The sequence below is a fragment of the Sminthopsis crassicaudata genome, chromosome 2 (genome assembly GCF_048593235.1).
Source record: "Sminthopsis crassicaudata isolate SCR6 chromosome 2, ASM4859323v1, whole genome shotgun sequence".
NCBI classification, from domain to species: domain Eukaryota; kingdom Metazoa; phylum Chordata; class Mammalia; order Dasyuromorphia; family Dasyuridae; genus Sminthopsis; species Sminthopsis crassicaudata.
The window spans coordinates 504,933,290-504,954,561 of NC_133618.1; the positions used below are offsets into that span (position 1 = coordinate 504,933,290).

Sequence of the window (21,272 nt, forward strand, 5' to 3'; positions counted from 1 at the left end):
TGTGCCGCAGGTGTTGTCGGCTTGTGAAGAACCAGGACTGAAGGATGTGGTAAAGGGGCGAGGCTAGAAGCCACCTCGGCCTACGATACCTGCCGGGCAGATGAGCCAGAGGATCCTTGAGTTTTGCTCTGCTGCCCCTGCCTGTACAAATCTTCCTGGGTGTGCGTGGGGATCCACTTTCTAGGGGCTCCAGGCTCTGTCCATGACTCTTGTAGCTAGCTACATTGCTCTGTCCCCCAGACCCAGGTTGCCATCTGCTCTGCAGGGCTCTCTCCCTGAAGACCACAAATCCCATTCCAGCCCTGCGACTAACCCTGCGTCAGCTCTAAAGACTAGGGGGTGGTGGCGGCGGCTGGTTAGAGTCTTGGTTTCTCTCCTCCAACTGTTAATTTTCTGAGCACTCACTGTTCCGGAGCACTGGCCCTTCACGTTGTTTTGCAACCGGAGGAACCGTAGCATTGGGGATGACTAGCCCAGAGAAGAATCTGGGTTGTCATGTGGAAGAAGAATTTTTCTTTTTTTCTGAGATAGTCTACAGGACATAACTAAGAACAATGGGTAGAAGTTTTAGGGAAGCAGATTTTGGCTCCCTATAGCGAAAAACTTCGTAGCAATTAAATGTGCAACAATAGAATTGTGTTGCTTGGATAGAGAGGGCCTATGCTATCACTGGACTTGTTCAAGCAAATGTTAATGATTCTATAGAGGAATATTTCTGCTTTAAATAGGAGCTAGACCATATGTTTTCCACAGTCCCTTCCAGTTCAGAGATTCCAAATCACTATGTGGAAACCAGGGCCATTAGAATCAATCCTCCCATTCAATATATGGGGAAATTGATTGTCAGGGGAAGTAATTTGCCCAATATACAGCAAAAATACAGAGAAAAATAGTTAAAAATTAAACTTACCTCTCCTCTCCATTCAAATATTTAACCAAGTACTTTACTTTTGCGAACCCATGAAAAGCACCTTAAAATGTTTAGAAAAGGAAGAAATTATTTTAAAGAGCAAGCATGCTTTCATCAAGCACAGGCTAAAACAGAAAAAGCTTGTCTTTCTTTTTCCTTTCTTTCTTCCCTATACCCTCATTCCTTCCCTCTCTTCTTCCTTTATTCTTTCTTTCACTTGCTTTTTTTTAACTTGCACTCTTTTTTCTTCCTTCCTTCCTTCCTTCCTTCCTTCTTTCCTTCCTTTTTTCTTTCTTCCTTTCCTTCCTTCCTTTCTTTCTTTTTTCTTTCTTTCTTCCTTCCTTCCTTCCTTTTTTCTTTCTTCCTTTCCTTCCTTCCTTCCTTCCTTTTTTCTTTCTTCCTTTCCTTCCTTCCCTTCCTTCCTTTTTTCTTTCTTCCTTTCCTTCCTTCCTTCCTTTCTTTTTTCTTTCTTTCTTCCTTCCTTCCTTCCTTCCTTTTTTCTTTCTTCCTTTCCTTCCTTCCTTCCTTCCTTTTTTCTTTCTTCCTTTCCTTCCTTCCCTTCCTTCCTTTTTTCTTTCTTCCTCTCCTTCCTTTTTTCTTTCTTCCTTTCCTTCCTTCCTTTTTTCTTTCTTCCTTCCTTTTTTCTTTCTTTCTTTCTTTTTCTTTCTTTTTTTCTTTCTTTCTTTCTTTTTTTCTTTCTTTCTTTCTTTCTTTCTTTCTTTCTTTCTTTCTTTCTTTCTTTCTTTCTTTCTTTCTTTCTTTCTTTCTTTCTTTCTTTCTTTCTTTCCTTCCTTTTTTCTTTCTTTCTTCCTTTTTCTTTCTTCCTTTCTTTCCTTCCTTTCTTTCTTTGTTTCTTTCTTTCCTTTCTTTCTTTCCTTCCTTCCTTCCTAGACTGATAAGTCCTAAGAATGTTTTCATAGTTAACCCAGCTTTTTAGCAAAATATTTTAAAAGTATATATGTACAAGAAGCAAAGATATGGGCTAAATAGTAATACATTTAGACAAATTAGAGAGCTAGTTAATTGGACCCAGAAAGTAATCAGAGTGTTTCAGTGTCAAATTGGAGGGTATTCTCCAGTGAAGTGCCTCAAAGAATCTGTTTTTGGCACTGTAGTATTTAAATTTTTTATCAATGCTTTGTGGAAATTATGTGCTGAAGCAGACTGAAAGCTGTCCTCTTGAGGAAAAGCTGGGTTCAAGTCTTACCTCTGACAAGACTTTTGACATAGGAGACAAGGATCTGCTTTGACCCTGGGCAATCACTTGATCTCACAGTTGTAGGAAACTAATAAAATAGGCTGATCTTCATTGAAAGGGAGAACTTTGTCAATCAAAAACTAAAACATTTTTATGTTATATTTATCAAATTTGTGGATGACACCAAGGTGGGTGGGGAAAGCTAAAAAATTGGATGTCAGAGTCAGGATTTTTTTAAAAATCTCAACTAGAATAGATGAAAACATTGGAATAAATCTAATAAGATGAAATTTAGTAGGAATAAAATGAACAGGTTTATTTTATTTTTTAAATTAAATCTTTATTTTTAAAATATATACATGGATAATTTTCAGCATTCATCTCTACAAAATCCTGTGTTCCAATTTTTATCCCTCCCTTCCTTCTACTGGTTCCTCCAGATAGCAAGTGATCCAATATATATTAAACATGTGTGATTCTTCTATACATATTTCCACAAATATCATGTTGCATAAGAAAAATCAGATCAAAAAGGAAAAAAATTAGAAAGAAAACAAAATGCAAGCAAACAACAAAAAGAGTGAAAATGCCACATTCGGTTCCCATTGTCCTCTCTCTGGGTGTCCTCTTCACAGGGACTTTGGAACTGGCCTGAATCATCTCATTGCTGATGAGAGCCATTTCCATAAAGATTGATCATCATATAATTTTGCTATTGACATATATAATGAGCTCTTGATTCTGATCATTTTACTTAGCATCAGTTCATGTAAGTCTCACCAGGCTTCTCTGAAATCATCCTACTGATCATTTCTTATAGAACAATAATATTAAAAAACATTCATACTTATTCAGCTATTCTCCAACTGATGGGCATCCACTCAATTTCCAGTTTCTTGCCACTACAAAAAGGGCTGCCACAAACATTTCTGCACCTCTGGATCTCTTTCCCTCCATTATGCATACAAGCTTAGTAGAAACACTGCTCTATCAAAGGATAGCCACAATTTGATAGTCCTTTGGCCATAATGATTAGAAATTATTTAAATGTAATTTTTGCCATCATATCACTGTTAGATGATCCTATACAAATGATTTATATTTAATAACATAAATTAGATGATCTATTTAATAAGAGTTCTGATCTTGGAGTCAGAAAAACCTGAATTCAGATCAAAAATACTTAACTGTCCAAAGGGATGTTGAGAAGTCATTTGACCTCTCTCAGTCTCAATTTCCTCATCTGTAAAATGGGGATAAAATAGCATCTGCTTCACAGGATTCTTATGAGACTCAAATGAAATAATATGTAAAATGTTTTAAAGTACTCTATGGAGCTGTTACAGTTGCTTGTATCACTATTATGATAAACAATTGTGATGTATTACTATTATTGTTTCAAAAGAGGCAGACTTTTTTTTTTAAGCTCAAAGGCTTTAGAATATTTTTATTTTTGAATGGCTAATCTGGAAGAGAGGATAGTAAAACAGGGTTATCATGAGGCTCAAATAAGATTATGAAGAAATGTCTTCTATGCTCTTGGAAAGACAATATATCCCAATGGATAGTGTGCTAGACTCCTGAAGCTAGAAAGACCTGAATTCAGAGCCCTGCTTCTTTTTTTAATTATTAATTTTATAATTATAATTAATTTTTGACAGTACATATGCATGGGTAATCAATTTTTTATAAGATTATCCCTTGTATTCACTTTTCCAAATTTCCCCCTCCCTTCCTCTTCTCCCTTCCCTAGATGACAAGCTTTCCCATACATATTAAATGTGTTACAGTATAACCTAGATACAATATATGTGTGTAAAACCAAATTTCTTGTTGCCCAGTAAGAATTGGATTCCGAAGGTATAAGTAACCTGTGTAGAAATACAATAGTGCTAACATTTTACACTCAATTCCCAGTGTTCCTTCTCTGGATGTAGCTATTTCTGTCCATCATTGACCAACTGTAACTGAATTGGATCTTCTTTATGTTGAAGATATCCACTTCAATCAGAATACATCCTCATACAGTATCGTTGTTGAGGTGTATAATGATCTTCTAGTTCTGCTCGTTTCACTCAGCATCAATTCATGTAAGTCTCTCCAAGCCTCTCTGTATTCCTCCTGCTGGTCATTTCTTACAGAGCAAGAAGATTCCATAACCTTCATATACCACAATTTACCCAACCACTCTCCAATTGATGGGCATCCATTCATCTTCCAGTTTCTAGCCACTACAAAAAGAGCGGCCACAAACATTTTGGCACATATAGGTCCCATTCCCTTCTTTAGCATTTCTTTGGGGTATAAGCCCAGTAGTAGCACTGCTGGATCAAAGGTTTTGCACAGTTTGATAACTTTTTGGGCATAGTTCCAAATTGCAAAGTCCCGCTTCTAATAATTATTAGCTGAATAACTATGAGAAAATTGCTTAATTTCCTTTGAGGAGTTTTATTTTTTTTATCTATAAATGATCACATCCATATATGTGATATGATATAGAGAGTGAGTGAGATGATTCACTGATAAAAGATTACACTGATAGTTTGTACTTAGAATCATAAATTATTAGAGAGAAAGAACATTAGATCCAAAAGGACGTTTAGAATATGGCATTCAGGGCTAGAAGGGACCTTAAAACCTTGCATGTTAGAACACAGAATCATATAATGTTAGAGTATTATCTTGTTTTAGTCAAAACCTCCTTGAACTAATATTTACCTGTAGGAGCTGAATTATGGGATTGTTGTAAGGAATGATATGTTGTTGATGTTGAGTCATTTTTCCAATTATATCCAACTCTTCATGACCATATTTAGGATTTTCTTGGTAGAAATACTGGAGTGGTTTGCTATTTTTTTTTCTCTAGCTCATTTTGCAGATGAGGAAAATGAGGCAAACAGGGTTTAATAATTTGCCCAGGTCACACAGCTAAGAAGTGTCTAAGGCCACATTTGAACTCAGAAAGATGAGTCTTCTTTACTCTAGCTCAGAATTCTATCCACTGTATCACCTAGCTGAATGGTATTAATCATCGTCAAATCCTTTCTACTGCATGTCAGTTATTTTATTTTTATTTTTTGAGATTTAGAAATTTTCCTAGGCAGGTGCTGTATTCCTGAGACAATTAAATCACTAGTTTCTCTTGTGCACATTGATAAATAATGAGTATGCAGCTAGATGCAGTGGATAGAGTATCAGTCCTGATGTCAGGAGGATCTGAGTTCAACTCTGGCCTCAGACACTTAATACTTCCTACCTGTGTGACCCTGTGACTTGTCACTTAACTCCAGTTGCCACACACACAAAATAACAATGAGCATTTTCTGTGATATGGAAGCTAATCTACCAAGCCTGAATTTTGAACTTCAATTTAAGGTAGCACCATTAAACATCTACAATGAAGAAAGTATTGTGCTAGGTACCAGAGATACAAATACAGAACAAAACACTCACAAGAGTAGGAAACTTGGGGGAGGAGTAGAATTTTGTTGGGGAAAGAATCATGATCTAAAAAATAAGTACATATACAGTTATTTAAAGAGGAAGAGAACATCTTTAACTAGGAAGATGGACTACAGCTTCTTTGAAGAGATAATATTCGGAGCAAGCTTTGGAGGACATCCCAGAAGGAATCTCTAACTTCACTTGTCCAAAACAAAACTGATCATTTTCTCTCGTCCCAAATCTATCCATTTTTTTCTAACTTATTTTTCATTGAAGTCACCATCATCCTTTTAGTCACTCAAGTTCACAATTAGGGTCATCCTTAACTCTTCACAATACTCTCCCCCACATCCAATTGTTTTGACTATGTTGAATTGATTCTACTTCCCCCAAATCTTTCAGTATATATTGTAACCACCCTTACCTTTTTCTCTCAACTCATTATCACTATTCTAATTTAGACCCTTATCACCTCTCACCTGAACTACTGTAATAGCTTCCTAACTGATCTCTCTGACTATATCTTCTACTTTCTCCAATCCATCTTTCATATAGCTGCCAAGTTAGTATTACATCACTCCCTTGTTCAAGAAGATTCAGTGGCTACCTAATACTTCTAGGAAAATACAAAATCTTGTGTTTGAAATTTAAGGCCCTTGACAATTTAGCTTCAGATTATTTTTCCAGTTTTATTGCAAATTATTCCCCAACATATATTCTGTGTATCAGCCAAACAGGTCTACTTAAAGATGAGATTTCTCCTCCCATTTTTGTGCCTTTGTATAGGCTGTTCCCTATTACTAGAATGCTCTTACCTCCTTTAATAGCAATAATACCTAGCTTTTTTTATAGTGTTTTAAGGTTTGCCAAACATTTTTCTAAGTATTATATCATGTGATTCTTACAACCTTTGAGAGGTAGATGATGCTATTATCTCCTTTTTTATAGAGGAAGAAACCAAAGCTAAGAAAGGTTAAATGATTTGCCTAGGTTTACATAGCTAGTAAATGTTTGAGGTAGGGTTTGAATCCGAAGCTTCCTAACTCCATCTGCTATGTTACCTAGGTATTTCTAGAAGTCTTTCCTTTCCTCAAGGAATAATTCAGGACTACTCAAGGCCTTTTCTGAAAAGGCAAGTTGTAAGTATCTCTCCCCATAACATTTTGTATGTATTTTGTATGTATGTTCTATATATTTATTATTTATATTTATATATAAAATTATCTTCTACTCTTCTATTTCATGTATGCATCTTGATAACTGGGACTATTCTGTTTTCTCCCTCATATCACTTAACCTATCATAGAATTTCTTAAACTCATGATCCCTTTTCACCAGAAAAGTTTTTATATAATCTGAACCAAGGTGTTTCTGGCAGTATTCATGTATGCATAGTACAAGTTGTGTACAGTTCAGGCTAGCTACCATAAAGTCAAGTGATGCAAGATGGTCAGGTGCTGGCAGAAACAGCTTAGATTCATTACATGTTTGATTTTGAATTAATTTTTGGTTGTTGTATTCAGGAACCTTTTACTGTTGCCAAATTTTTCATGATGCCCACATTCAGTTATCCACCCCATTTGGGTTTGCACCCCACAGCTTAAGAAGCTTTGGTCTAGCACATAGCAGATGCCTTCTTTCCCATACCCCTAACTAATACTTCTTGTATTAGATAAACTAGGAATGCTAGGAAATGGAGACAAGAGAATTCCAAGCTATGTAGACAATGGAATCAAGAAGGTAGAGATTAGAAGACATAAATCCAGTTAGGAAATTGCTGTAATAATCTAGGAGAGAGGTGAAGTAGGATGGAGCTGTGAAAATAAATAGAACTGGATGGATAAGAGAGATGTTATGAAAGATGTTATGAGACATAAGTTAGTAATCCCTTGTCATTAAAAAGCTCTCAACGAGAAACTAATGAAATTGTTTAGAATAATAATCTCCTTCCCCATTCTCAGCTTCCTTTTTATTTATTGTCTTCCCCTATTGAAATGCAAACTCTTTGAAGACTATCTTTCTTCTTGTGTTTGGATTCTCAATTCTTAGTATATAGTAAGGGCTTAATAAATGCTTGCTTACTTGGCATGAGCCATTTCTGTACTGGACCAGATCTTAGCCACTGAATGATACCAATTTACTTCACTTGTGAGTGTACTCACATAAAGTAAACATAATATGTGAAAAACCTGTATTGGTACAAATATATGTATAGGAAGGGGACCATTATTCTTCATATTGTAAAACATTCACTTTTTCATTCCTTTAAATAGCAAGTGAACTTAATACATGTGAAAGAGGATTTGCTTTATAAATAACTCTCTCAGGATAGGCTTAAGGCTAGACCATGCTGGGGAAGTAGACCTGCATCTATGTAGTCAGTCTGTTCCTTCCTCTACAATACACTTCAGTTGCATGGCAACTTCATGGGATGACAGCCACTTTGTCCCCACTGCCAACATCTTTCCATAGCACGAATCTTCACTGGACATGTCCCAAAATCAAACAGATGGCCAAGCTGGTTGAAAAAATCCCAAATAACATTGAAACATGTGAGACAATAAAGTGGTGATATTTTTTCAGGGCAAATGGAGTTTCTAAGGTGTTACCTCATCTATTATTATCGAGATGTTAAACTGATGAAAATTTCATTTATAAAAATATTAATTCAGATAACCTAAATCTTAGCTTCCTAGCTATATATTTCTCTGTAAGGTCAGAGAACCTTTTTTACTTTCTCTTAGCAATGTAGTACCTAGCATAATACACAGTAGGTGCACAAGAAATGTTTACTAACTTGCTGAAGAAAAATAAAACTGATGTTTTGTTGGGGAGCCATTGATTTCCCATGCATATGTCTATAGATACCTATGTGTGATATGACCGTAGAGAGTGAACAAGATCATTCTGGAAAAGATTGTGCTAATAGTTTGTTTTTAGAATTATAGATTATTGGAACCATGGAATGTTGGAACTAAAAAGATCCTAGAACATAGCATTCAGAGTTGGAAGGAATCTTAAAAATTAGAATATAGAATTGTTTGTTAGAGGCCTGCCTAATTTTAGTCAAAATTTCCTCATTTGAAAAAATGTAAAAACGTTAGCCATAGAATGTCATTGGTAGAAGACATCTTAGAACAGAGTGTGCTATAATATAAACATAGATTGTATGAGCTGGAAGGGACCTTAGTACATAGAATGACTATGGGATATCAATGTTGAAAGCATCTTAGAACAGTGACTAGTAGTAGGGTCTGTCCTATCTAAATCATTATTACAGAGTCAATGTCAGAAGATCTTCCTGAAAACCCCATATGGTAGATATCCAAATATAGACCATCCCTTTTCTCTTAAATATGGCTTATATAAATCCTGAGTGTGGTCTATAATTGCTATTATTTTTCAGTGTAAGTCTTTATGGTTTGTTTTCTGCTTTCAATCTCATTTTAGGGTTTTGATCTCATCTTAAAGGGACCAGCCTATAGTCAGACAAATAATTTCAATTACATGTTTCTATTCTAAGTCCTAAGAAGATAAGATCATTGTCATTTCATGTTTGCATCTCTAATATTTAACATGGAACTTTGCACATAGTGTTTACTAAATATTTACAGAATTAAAACTTAGATCACAGATTGTTAAAACTATAGGGAAGGGAAAGATATGCATATATATATATGTATATATATAAAATATATATATATATAAAATCTACTATGGTCCAGGCACTGTACTAACTGCTTTACAAATATTATCTCACTTGATCCTCAAAACAACCCTGCAAAGTAGGTGCTGTTATTATCCCCATTTTACAATGAGGAAACTAAAACACAAAGAGGTTAAGTGATTTGCCTCTTGGGAGGGACTTTAAATACCATTTAGCCTAACTATTCTAATTGTGACTCTGATCATGCAGGATAGCAGGAGGAATAAAATACCCTCTAGGGGGGAAAAGTGTTTTGACTTATAAGAAGAAATGATCTCTTTGGGGTCACCTCTTTCTGGGAAGATTTCTGATGTTAGATAATTAAGGTTAGTGGTTTCTCCCATGCCTCAGTGACTTTATGGACAAATGGACTAAATAAGACTTCATTCTAGTTCAGTTCAGTATATTTAGAGAAAGAATCAATCTAACTAGGTTAAAGAAAATGACATCTGGTTGATAATCTTAAACTGTTCACTGTTGGTGGTACAGCACAGATTTAGACTAACTGAGCTCTAGTTCACAAATAGCCTGTTTTTTGGAGTTACTATTTTTCCTGTTATAGACAACATGAGAAAAATGAGAGAGAAACACAGAAAGATAGACAGATAAAGAGAAAGAGCAAGACAAAGGCAACGAGATAGAGACAGACATACACACAGAAGGAGACAGAGAGACTGATAGAAAGTCAGAGAGATACAATGAGAGTTAGAGACAGAGATAGAGATAGAAAGAAACAGAGACAGAGATAGAAAGACAGACAGAGAGGAGAGGGCAAGGAAGGGGTTGCACATGTGAACAATTGTGAGCAAGCAAACAGCCTGTGAGCATGTGTGAGTATCCATGTGGCAGGCAGTGTGTTTCCATACCCTCTGTTAAACAGACAGCCTTGTCTGTTTGAAAAGAAATGATTGGTAGTTTATAATTATTTCGACATTTTAAAACATTATGACAAACACATGTGATATGTTCATTCTTTTAAAGATATAGCTCATGATAGATGTGGAAACTCTTCTGTATCATATTCTAATCAATGAAAGGTCTCTCAGGACTCTTAGGGATCATCTTAACAAATCCTGCTAGTAGAAAGAGAATAAGAAAAAAATAGAAGTGAAATAGAGACATTCTGAGAGATTTATTGCTTTAGGACCTTTTTTCCATCCAGGAATTCCATCCTTCAAACAAATATTAGTAGAAAGTTACTTTCATTTTTTGGCCCCTTCCTCCTTTTTTTTTTCTTTTTGAGACTGGTCCAGGCTAGAAATGTAGCAGTCAATTGTGGCTGATGAGATTCCAGAGTTGATCATATTAAAAGTTTCCATTCCTGACCTAGTCATTCTTAGGCAGCCTACTGCTCCCTTGCTCCTCAACACTTATATGGGGTTTGGTCTTAGTGTAGACAACCCAATCAGTTTTATCCCAACTTTTATCCTAACTTCTAAGTTCAAGCAATCTATTTACCCCTGCCTCCTCAGTAGCAGAAATTATAGACCTATCTTTTCTGTTTTTTAAATAGGCAAACCAATTCTCTCTAGCTTGATTACATTTGGGCCTCATAGCCAAATGATAAATCTATTAAGATTTCTGACACTTATATCATACTACCTAATATATGACACTATATGTACCCAATGATGAATTAAAACAGTTCCTGCCTTTGAAGTATCCATTGTCTAACATATGGCTATGGCTTTAAGTTCAGATTTGAGCACTGATTTGATCTTCAAGCAAGTTACTTCCTTTCTATGTAGCTCAATTGTCCCATCTGTAAAATAGGATAATAATAATATCTGAACTTTCAGTTTACAGACCTGTGAGAATATTTTTTTTTGTAAACCTGAAAGCCACTTATAAAAAATGAGCTAGTACTATTGCTGAAGTCATAGATTTGAGTATATTTGTCTGCAAAATGGATTAAAAATAATAATAGATAATGTTTTAAATGACCATTCTGCTGTTGAGAAATGTTAAGGAGTCTCCTGAACTTGTCTTTTTGAATTGTTATATTTTCCACAAACACTGGACCTGGAATATGCTAGAGGCCCTGAATGTGTTAAAGAGGAAATCCTCCTAAGCTGATATAATTTGTTGTTAGCACTACAACCTGAACTTTCTGTGTGTCCTTTAGAGCCAAGACAGGAACCAATTAGTCTACAGTAGAGTGAGAAACTGTTTGTGCAACTGGGACCCTTGTACATAACCAGACCTTCCTAACTTCATGATCTAGTAGTTTCCAAGGGAAAAGAAGGCTGCTTTTGCCATCATCTAGCCCCTCTCCTTTGGGAAGATTTTTTTCCTCTTCCCTCCCTTACTGTACCTTTCCCCACCTTTACTGCACTTTTCTCCTTCCCATGCCACTCCCCTTTAGAAGAATTCTGTTTTTCTACTCTCCACTTTGTTGTATGTTCTAAATATGCAAACTTCTTTATGGATTGTGAACTTTTTTTTCTGGCTTTGGTTTCCATATGCATGCTCATTTCTCTTGTAATAAATCTAGTTGCAATGCAATGTCTCATGGACCTGTGATTTTGTTTTGATTAACACTGGTCATAACCCTTAAAGAACTTTCAATCTAAATGGGAGAATCTAATGTGTGTACAAATAAGTAAACATAAAGTATGTATAACTAAAGTTTAACAAAGTGATTTCAAGAGAGAAAAAAATGCTAATAAATTGGAGAGCTTGTTCTATCACTTGTTCTGTTAATCTGAACTATTTATATTTTTGTACTTGTTTTCCATTTCATTTAAATTGCCAGTTTTATGGACATATAACTTAGAATAGAAGGTCTCTTTTCTTAAGATCATAGAATTTGAGGTTCTTTATTAGGAAAAATAAGGAGAAGAAATAGAATGCAAGATCCAAAGAGAGAGGAAAAGATTTTGGAATATCTGCTTTACATAATGGGATAGAAAGTCATTCAGATAAAAAAACATAAAAGAATTGACATGTACTAATGAGAACTGAATTGAAATAGATCCTATAATAATGAACCTAATCTGAGAGTTGTATGACTTTCTCTGAAGTCAACGTCTTTTGCCTCAAACCCTTCTTTCTTTCCAACTTTCCTATGATTATGGGAAGCATTATCTTCCTCTCTATTACTTATGTTCTCAGTGTCATCTTTGATGCCTTACTCACTACATATATCAAATTTGTTAAATTTTGTCATTTCCAAATGCAGAACTAGGAGAACATTGTACACAGTAATAGCAGTATTGTACAATGATCTAGAGTGAATAACTTATCTATTCTTCTCAATACAATGATCAAAGACAATTTGAAAGGAATTAACATGAAAAGTACTGTACATCTCCAGAGAAAGAACTGGTGAAGCCTGCATGCAGATTGGAAATGCTTTCTTTTAATTTCGTTGTCTTTTTTTTTGGTCTGTATTTTCTTTCATATTATGACATATAAAAATATATTTTGAATATGTAGTCAAATTACTTGCCTTCTCAGTGGAGGAATGGTAAAGAGGAGGGAGAAATTTTGGAATTCAAAATTTGAAAAAAGAATGTTAGAATTTTTCTTACATGTAATTGGGGGAAATGAAATATTAAATTAAAAATAAAGTTTTGGAAAAAAAATTTGGTCATGTCTACCTTTGCAACTTTTCTTGATTTTATCTTTTTTTCTTTATTCATATAGTCATTACCCTAATGTAGGTCTTCATCATCTTTTTCCTCATATATTGCAATAGTCTTTTAATTGGACCCCCTATTTCAGCAAACTCCCCATTCTAATTCATTCACCATTGAGCTGTTAAACTGAGTTTCCTAAAGCGCAGGTCTGTCTATCAAAAAACTCAAATGATTCCTCTTTATCTCCAGGATCAAGTGTAAAAATCCTCAGTTTGATATTTAAAGTCCTTCATAGCTTGGACCCTTCCTACCTTTCTAGTCTTTTTGTATTTTACTCCTTTACTTTCATACTTCAAAAAAAAAAAAAAAAAAAAAACAACTGGCTCAATTGCTGTTCAGGAGATATTCAGTCTCCTGACTGTGATTTGCACTGTCTGTCCCCCTTGTTTGGAGTTCTGTCCCACTGTATTTCTGCCTCCTAACTTCCCTGACTTGCTTCAAGACAAATTATGTCTTTGCAGGAGGCCTTTTCTGCATTACTAGTGCCTTTTCTTTGATGTTGACTCATTTAAATTTGTCAGAATTCTATTCTAGTCTCTCTTCTCCCATTATATTTTTAGTGATCTCATCAACTCCATTATCATCTTCATGCAGATGACTCAAAACTATACACCTAGCTCTCATATTTGTTTTTATGCCCTGCAATGACATGTGACCAACTGTCTCTTAGACATCACCACTTAAATAATTTAATTCAGGGATTGCATCTTTTCTTCAGATCATTGTAGAATTCTCCATGCTCTTTATATTTATTGAAAGGGATGTTCTCAGTTATTTGATGTTCCTGCTAGTACTTCCTTGAGAACTTCGATGGTAACCTGCTGATAGGGATTTTCAGTTTGAGTTATCTGCCTCTTTCTGATATTGTTAGTACTCTGATTGCTCATCCATTTTAATTTCCTTTGTTTTTTACTGATTTCTTATCATGTCTTCCTCCTTCTTTTCTCTTTTGGCTCTTGTCTGTCAGTCTACCTACATGTATATTATCTAACTCCATTAGAATGTAAGCTTCTTGAAGGCTGGGGCTGTTTTTGCTTTTACTCTGTAATCCTAGTATTTAGCATAGTGACTGACGTATATATATACATATATATATGTGTGTGTGTGTGTGTGTGTGTGTGTGTGTGTGTGTGTGTGTGTGTGTGTGTGTGTATGTGTGTAATCTCATTTGATCCTCCCAATAACTCTGGGAGATAGATACTATGATTATTAATTAGTATTATTACTGAATCTAAAGGTTAAGTGATTTGTCTGGGATCATCTAATTACATAGGTAAGTAAGGGTAGGATTTTAAGTCACTTCTGTCCACTGTGTCACTTATATGGCTAGTCAGAACTAATAAATGCTTGTTGATTCTATTTCCTTCTTTTTGTTTCTAACAGTTTCTTCTCTTCTTTCAGCTCAAGCCCTTCCTCACCTTTTCCCAAAGAAGCTGGAAGTAGAATAATGTTTCTTAGATTAAAAAAAAAAATTGCTGGGCATAGAGAGATCAAGATAATCATCTTCTTTCTATTAGCACAGAATTATCAGAATAAGTACCAATTGTTATGAATTTTAATATTTAGAAAATAAAGTATATACTATAAATACCCTATCACTTTATCACATTAAGAAAAAGAGCTAAAGGCTTTGGGCCTTTTCACAGAACAAGAGGATAGTTTATTATTGTAAACTTTGTTCTAGGGAGAAGAAATAGCATGACCTGAAAATCCAAATACAAGCAGAAACATGTCCTCCTCCAGGGAGAAAAACAAGAAAGAACTTCAGTTTAGATTCTCCAGGTCCTCCTTGGTCAGAAATGCTGAACTGTTTCCTGGTTTTTCTTTCCTTTCTTCAGTTCTGTGAAATGATCATTCTGGATATGAAAAATGGGGACAGGAAAGGTGGAGCAGTTATTGCCTTGGAACCAAGGTATACAGGAGAGGAAATGGGTCTTAGGATCTTATCTTTGAACCTGGAAAGTATTTTGAAGATTATCTAGTCCAGCTTCAGCATTTTATAGAGGAGAATACTGAGATCTGAAGAGGTAAAGTGACATATCTATGAACAGAATCGATAAGAACCTGTCTTCCTAGAGAAAAGTAAAAAATTCAAACCTGAATTATGGCCAGGGAGACAAAGTTAGGCAGAGGGAACCTCATAATGCTGTTCAAATTTTACCATCAATGACCACATGCCATAAGGTCAAAAAAGTTAAAAATCAAAAAAATATTTCAGGCAAGGACAAGAGATGTCTCTTTATTTCTTAACTTTTTTTTTTTAACTTATTGTCATGACCCTGAGTGAGCATGGAGACAACCTAAAAGCTCTAAGACTTTAGGGATGGGGTAGTAGAAGGAAACTTTTTCAGCTCCAGGATAAGTAATCAAGGCAGTTAAGAGATCTCTTGGCAAGGCTTAGATGAGGCAGGGATAGAGAAGACTTTTTTTCTAGTCTATGATTAAGTTGCTCTCTTTTCAGTCAAGTTTCTCAATTCTCAATTTGGTTAAATCAAGTTTATATCCCACTCTCTCAAATCTAGAATGGCTAGAGGAGCCCTTAATTTCAGACTAGTTAACTATTTCCTGCCCTTCCCCATCCTGCCTTGCCGTTTATACCAAAGCACTGGTGTTATGTGGCAAAAATAGTTTTGGGTGTAGATATCATAAGTGTCTGTGTGAGTGGAGAACAATAATTCTTCCATTTGTCTTGAAGTGATTTCAAATGGCTCTTCAATCCTACTCCTATCTTAAAGCTGCAGGGTTTGGAGAAGGGGTAAAATACTAGGGGCTTTGGGTTCTCAAAATCACTTTTCCTTGGAGAAGAAGGTTCCCAGCTCAGGAACTAAAGCCTGGTTAATAAATTGCCTACCCTAGGATTTTGTCCATGGTGCTGAAATGACTAGTTGGATCCTCCTATTTTACCCTATCTTTAAAGTGGAGATGGTATAGAGTCTGAATATAGAGTCTGAATTAGTAATGCTTTTCTTTCTTTTTTTTTTTTCTTTTTTTAACCTAAAATTTTTTAAATTAATAATTACTTACATTTTCAAACATATCTCATCCCTTTCTCCTATAGAGAGAGCCTACTTATAAGAATACAAAAGACAAAAAATTCCCCCCAAAACAAAACAGAACAAAACAAAACAAAAACAAACAAAAAAACCCCAAGTAAAACTAATAAATATCAATCGAATCTTAGAAGTACATGCCATCTTAGCAGAAGTTCACATCCACAGTTTCTCACCTCTTTGAAGAAGGGAAGTATATTCATTTTCTTATCTCATTTGGAGGGGTCAAGTTTGATCTTTATAATTATATAGCATTTATTTTTGCTGTGGTTGTTCTTTACATTTACATTGTTATAGTTTTTGTGTATATTATTTTCCTGGCTTTGCTTCAAACTGAATCATTTGCAATCTTCTCATAATTTTCTTTATTCTTCATATTCATTGTTTCTCATGGCACAGTAATTTCCATTATGTTTATATACCACAGTTTATCACTTTCTTGATAGATGGGCTTTCATTTTGTTTCCAGTTCTTTTGTGCAAACCTTTACATAGAAATTCCTGGCTCAGGGGTTGTCACAATTATTTTATAGCAAGCAAGTTGTATGATCAACTTCCTCTTTCTGGAGTCAGGAGAGTGCTTGGTTAGCACTGTTTCCCAGCACAGAGAGGATGTGGAGTCCAGAGCTGCAAGCTCTTTGTGAAGAGCTTATAGGTAATGAAATTAATTCTATATTAAGCAAGATATGGGTTCAACTCCTCAGGAGTCACTCTATTATAGGAAACAAATAATAATCTATTTAGCTTTGCCTCCTTATATTAAAGGAATTATAAGACCCAGAGCCTTAGAATCCCAAACCCAGAGCTAGTGCCTTAGGAATTCTATTCTAAAAATTGAAGCGTATGGATTAAAATCCCTATTGTATCCTTGTTTGATTATATCATCTTCCTCTCCCCTCCATTCATCCCATCCTAATCAATAAATTTTAGTGGTTACACATAACTTCTAGAATTAGATATAAAATCCTTTTTTTTTTTAAACAAAAACCTTTTTAAACTCCAAGATAAGTAATCAAGGCAGTGAAGAGATTTCTTGGCAAGGTTTAGGATGAGGCAGGGATAGGATTTTTTTCTAGTCTGTGATCAAGTTGCTCTCTTTTAAGTCAAATTTCTCAATTCTCAATTTGTTTAAATCAGGTTTATATCCCATTCCCTCAAATCTAGAATGAACATATGCATGGATAATTTTTCAACATTGACCCTTGCAAAACCTTGTGTTCCAAATTTTCTCCCCCTTCCTCCCATTCCTTTCCCTAGGTAGCAAATAATCTAATTTATGTTAAACATGTTAAAATTTTATGTTAAATCCAATATATGCATACACCTTGATTCAATTGTCTTACTATATGATTCAACCACACTGACTGACTTACTGCTACCCTTTCTAATGCTCTAATGCTTCACCTCCCATCTCAGTTCCTTTGTATTAGTTGTTCCCTATGCCTGAAATGCTCTCTCTCTCATCACCTCCTTCTTTTATAGTACCTGGTTTCCCTCAAGACTCAGGTAAAATATTAAGTTTTCTAGGAAATTTCCTAGTTTCCCAAATTGCTAGAGTCTTCCTCCATAAGCTTACCTTCCATCTCTTTTGTGTATATTCTGTATGTAATTATTTATGTTCATATATTCTCTACTATTAGAAGTATGGTCCTTGAGGGCAATGACTTTTTTTGGTGTTCCCTGGTATTTAAAACAGTGCCTGAGACATAGTAAGCACTTAATATGTGCTTATTGATTGAAAATGATAAGAAAGAAACAAGTTCTTTTCTGTTGTGTGCAAGGAAAGGTTATTTGGTCCTCTCTCAGATATGGCCCAGGGATTGGTTTGCTGCCCCAAGATTTTTTCACTATGCTGTTTTAAATTCTTGAGCAACTGGAAAGAGTACAATTGGTGAATATATAGGAGATTGGCTGTATAGGTTTAGGAAATGGAAGCTTCTGTCAAGGAGATAAAGGAGTAGAAGAGAGAGTTGGATATTTTTTTCCTCTCTGCTATATAGTTATTTTTGTCTTAGAAATAAGAAGGAAAAAACCCATCAAGCTAATTGAACCCTTTTCATTTTCCCAATTCTAATTTCTTTCTCATTCTTCCCTCTTTCCTAGTAGAGAAGAATGTCTAACCGATGATCACCCAACTCACCTTTCACTTCCCAATCCAATTTAATTCATATTCTACATACTCTACAAATGCTGACTTTTCAGGAATTTAAACTTTTAGGAATACATCCAGTAAACATAGGGTAGCAGTCAAACCAATATGCTACTGTCCTTCTTTGGGACCTTACCCATCTCTGGACACCATTGCTTCTCTCTTCATATGGAACAAAGAGGAAAATCTGCCTCTGTTTTAGAAAGGGTCTGGTGCCTGGGGAGAGGCACAAAGTTCTGTTATGTAGAGTCCTATCTTCCCTATAAAGAGTTAATTTTCATAGCTTCCATAGAGCAGATACTCACAAGAGCTTTGAACCCACAGATCACCCTCTAAAAACCTATGTAACAGGAAATGGCACATGTGCTGTTCTCCCGCAGACAGAGGCTGAGGTACCAGCTTCTAGGATAATTATGATGACATGCAAAGTAAGTACCTTCCAGAGACATCAGAGCATGTGTAGACATTCTGTCATTTGTTATTCTACTAATTTACACTATTAGGAAAATTTTTTTTCAACATCTTCAAAAAGGCCTTATTCTGCTTTAGTCATTCTCTCTGAGCAGCTGCTGTGCTCAAATGACCAAGTGGGGCTTTGCCTGGGATTCAGGCTTGTTAAAAAAACCTTAACGTAAAAAGACCAAGGTCTTCCTGGAAGTAGTCATCCAGGACTATCTCCAATCATCCAGATCTCTAGTTTGCCATTGGACCCAGACTGGTGACCTTGCATGGCCCTCCTTTATTTAAATCCAATTAACTTGCAGTTCACGGTATCACCTCCTTAATGTCATGGGCACTTTGAGAACAAAGGACAAAAAAGTTAGCCTTGGTCATTCTCTTTGAGCAATTGCTCTGCTCTTGGTTTTGCTCCTTTGAAGCCAGCCTCTGGTAAGAGGCAAGGCTGTAAGGATAAAGGTTGGAACTTCTCCCTTCCTGGTTCTCATTAATGGATGCTTAACTAGCATCTGAAACTACAGCTGTCTCAATACAGAATATACAAAGATTACTAGCTCCTAAACTACTAGGTCTTATGGGGTTTCTAGCAACTTGGGAACTTACAGCTTCCCTTCTCTAGGTAGGAAGTCAGGATGGAGTATTACAGAACTAAATGGAGTCTCCCCTTTCATTGCACAAAGAAGAATCAGTTTGAATTTGGAACTGCAACCTGCTCCTTACAAAGCCCTATGAGTTACCCTGAATTATAAGGCTTTTCTTCAAGCACCTCCTCCTTCTAGACCTTGTTCCCATAGACTGTCTACCTCAAGTTCTTTGTAGTAGATAGGGGCCTGTGAGGTTCAAAAGACCAACTCACTGAATTTTTGTCTTAGGCGTCATAGTTCTTGTGTCTTCTTCCTCCAATTCCCCCCCCACCCCAGACTAAGAGACCCTTCTTTAAAGAGATATAATACAGCTAGAGAGACTGGGGGTAACAATTCAGACCATCTCTTCATGCTCTGAATCCTGACCAGAAGTAGAGGCAAGAGAAAGTGTAAGGTATAAAAGTAATAATATGATAATATTTTAATTTATTTACAATCTTTATCAATGTAACCACTCATTTCAATAATATAAATAGGTCCTGATCATTTACTATCACATGAGACTGTCCCAGTCTCATTTATTTGCTATAAGACTTGAGATTCTTTTATCTCCCCAGGCCTCAGTTTTCCCATCTATAAAATGGGGATAATGATACTTGTGCTTTCTTCTTCACATGGTTGTAAAATGCTTTGCCCATTTTAGAGTGGTGTAGAAATGAAAACTATTATTTGTTGTTGTTCAGTTGTTTTCAGCCACGTCTGACATTTTGGAGTCCATTTGGAATCTTCTTGGCAAAGATACTGGAAATTTGCCATTCCCTTTTCCAGTTTATTTTACAGTTGAGGAAACTGAGTCAAACACAATTAAGTGATTTGCCCAGAGTCACAAAGTTAGTAAGTATCTGAGGTCAGATTTAAATTCAGGAAGATGAGTCTTTGTGACTCCAGGCTCTACAGTATCCACTATACCATATAGCTTTCCCAAGCTACTGTTACCATCATTATTATGGGGCATCTAGTGAAGGGAAGAAGGGGACATAACTGCACAGCTATTCTTTATTTGCTGAGAGTGAAGAGAAGAAAAGCTGTAGCCCTGATACTCAAATTCATTCCATCAGGTAATGCACTCATCACATTTTGCCTCCTTGTGATCATAACTAAACTTTAAAAGCCTCACCTTCCCCATCCCCAATACCTAGGGTGGGACTGACCAGGTGCTGTTGTCATTTAGACAGGGAAAGGAGTGCAGTAGCTCTAAATTCTGTTCCTGCCATCAACAGTAGGTTCACAGATACTCCATCTAGAGGCCTGCTAGTGTCTGCAGACCACCAGCCCTGTCCTCTCCTGGTCATGCAAAGAAAGAGCTGGGGAGTGGAGAAGCTTGAGCTTGTGCTGCTTTTAATCCTTTACTCTGCTGGAATGACCTAGAAGAAGGCAACAGCTTCATCTTTTGAGTTCTATGCAGAGAGCTAGCTATACTATTCTCATTTAGTGAGAAGTTGTCTTGTTCTTGAAACCTTTGGAACAAGAATAGGAAGATAATAAGCAAATTTAATAAATAAAGTACCTACCATGTGTCAAGCATTATGATAAGCTTTTAAAAAATATTACTTCATTTTATCTTCACAACTCTGAGGTAAGTACTATTTTTATCCCCATTTTACAATTGAGGAAACTGAGGCAAAGAGGTTAAGTGATTTGCCCGGGATTAACCAGCTAGTAAATTTCTGAGGTGAAATTTGAATTTGTGTCCTCCTGACTCTAGGGCCAGCTCTCTATTCACTGATACACAAATTCATTCCATCAGGTAATGCACTCACCACATTTTGCTTCCTTGTGACTATTCACTGTATTAGCTAACTGCAAGAACCGTCTGTTCTCTCATCTAACAGCCTTCTCTTTCAGAAATTTCTTTTCATATTAAATCAGATCACTCATGTGATTCTCAATCTCAAGTGTATTTCACCTTATTTGGTCTTCAGAAAGACTTTCTTCCCCTGACTCTCAATAATCTTCCCCCATTTTCAAGTTGTCATTCCCTTTGTCGTCAAATTCACCTGGAGAAAAATGAGCTTTTCTTTTTTATTATTATTAAAGCTTAGGGGCAGCTAGGTGGCGCAGTGGATAGAGCACCA

At 35.8% G+C, this 21,272-nt stretch overlaps 2 protein-coding genes across 4 annotated transcripts in view; one reads left to right on the forward strand and one right to left on the reverse strand.

Moving 5' to 3' along the window:
• Nucleotides 1-304, reverse strand: part of FAM163B (family with sequence similarity 163 member B) — a 60,006-nt gene extending 59,702 nt beyond the window's left edge. The window contains exon 1 of one of the 2 annotated variants that reach the window (XM_074294048.1): nucleotides 90-304. The gene's annotated coding sequence lies outside the window, so the exon portion shown is untranslated. The remainder of the gene's footprint in view (nucleotides 1-89) is intronic. The other variant, XM_074294044.1, reaches the window with a different exon arrangement.
• Nucleotides 1-21,272, forward strand: part of DBH (dopamine beta-hydroxylase) — a 146,870-nt gene that overhangs the window by 59,394 nt on the left and 66,204 nt on the right. The window lies entirely within an intron of this gene.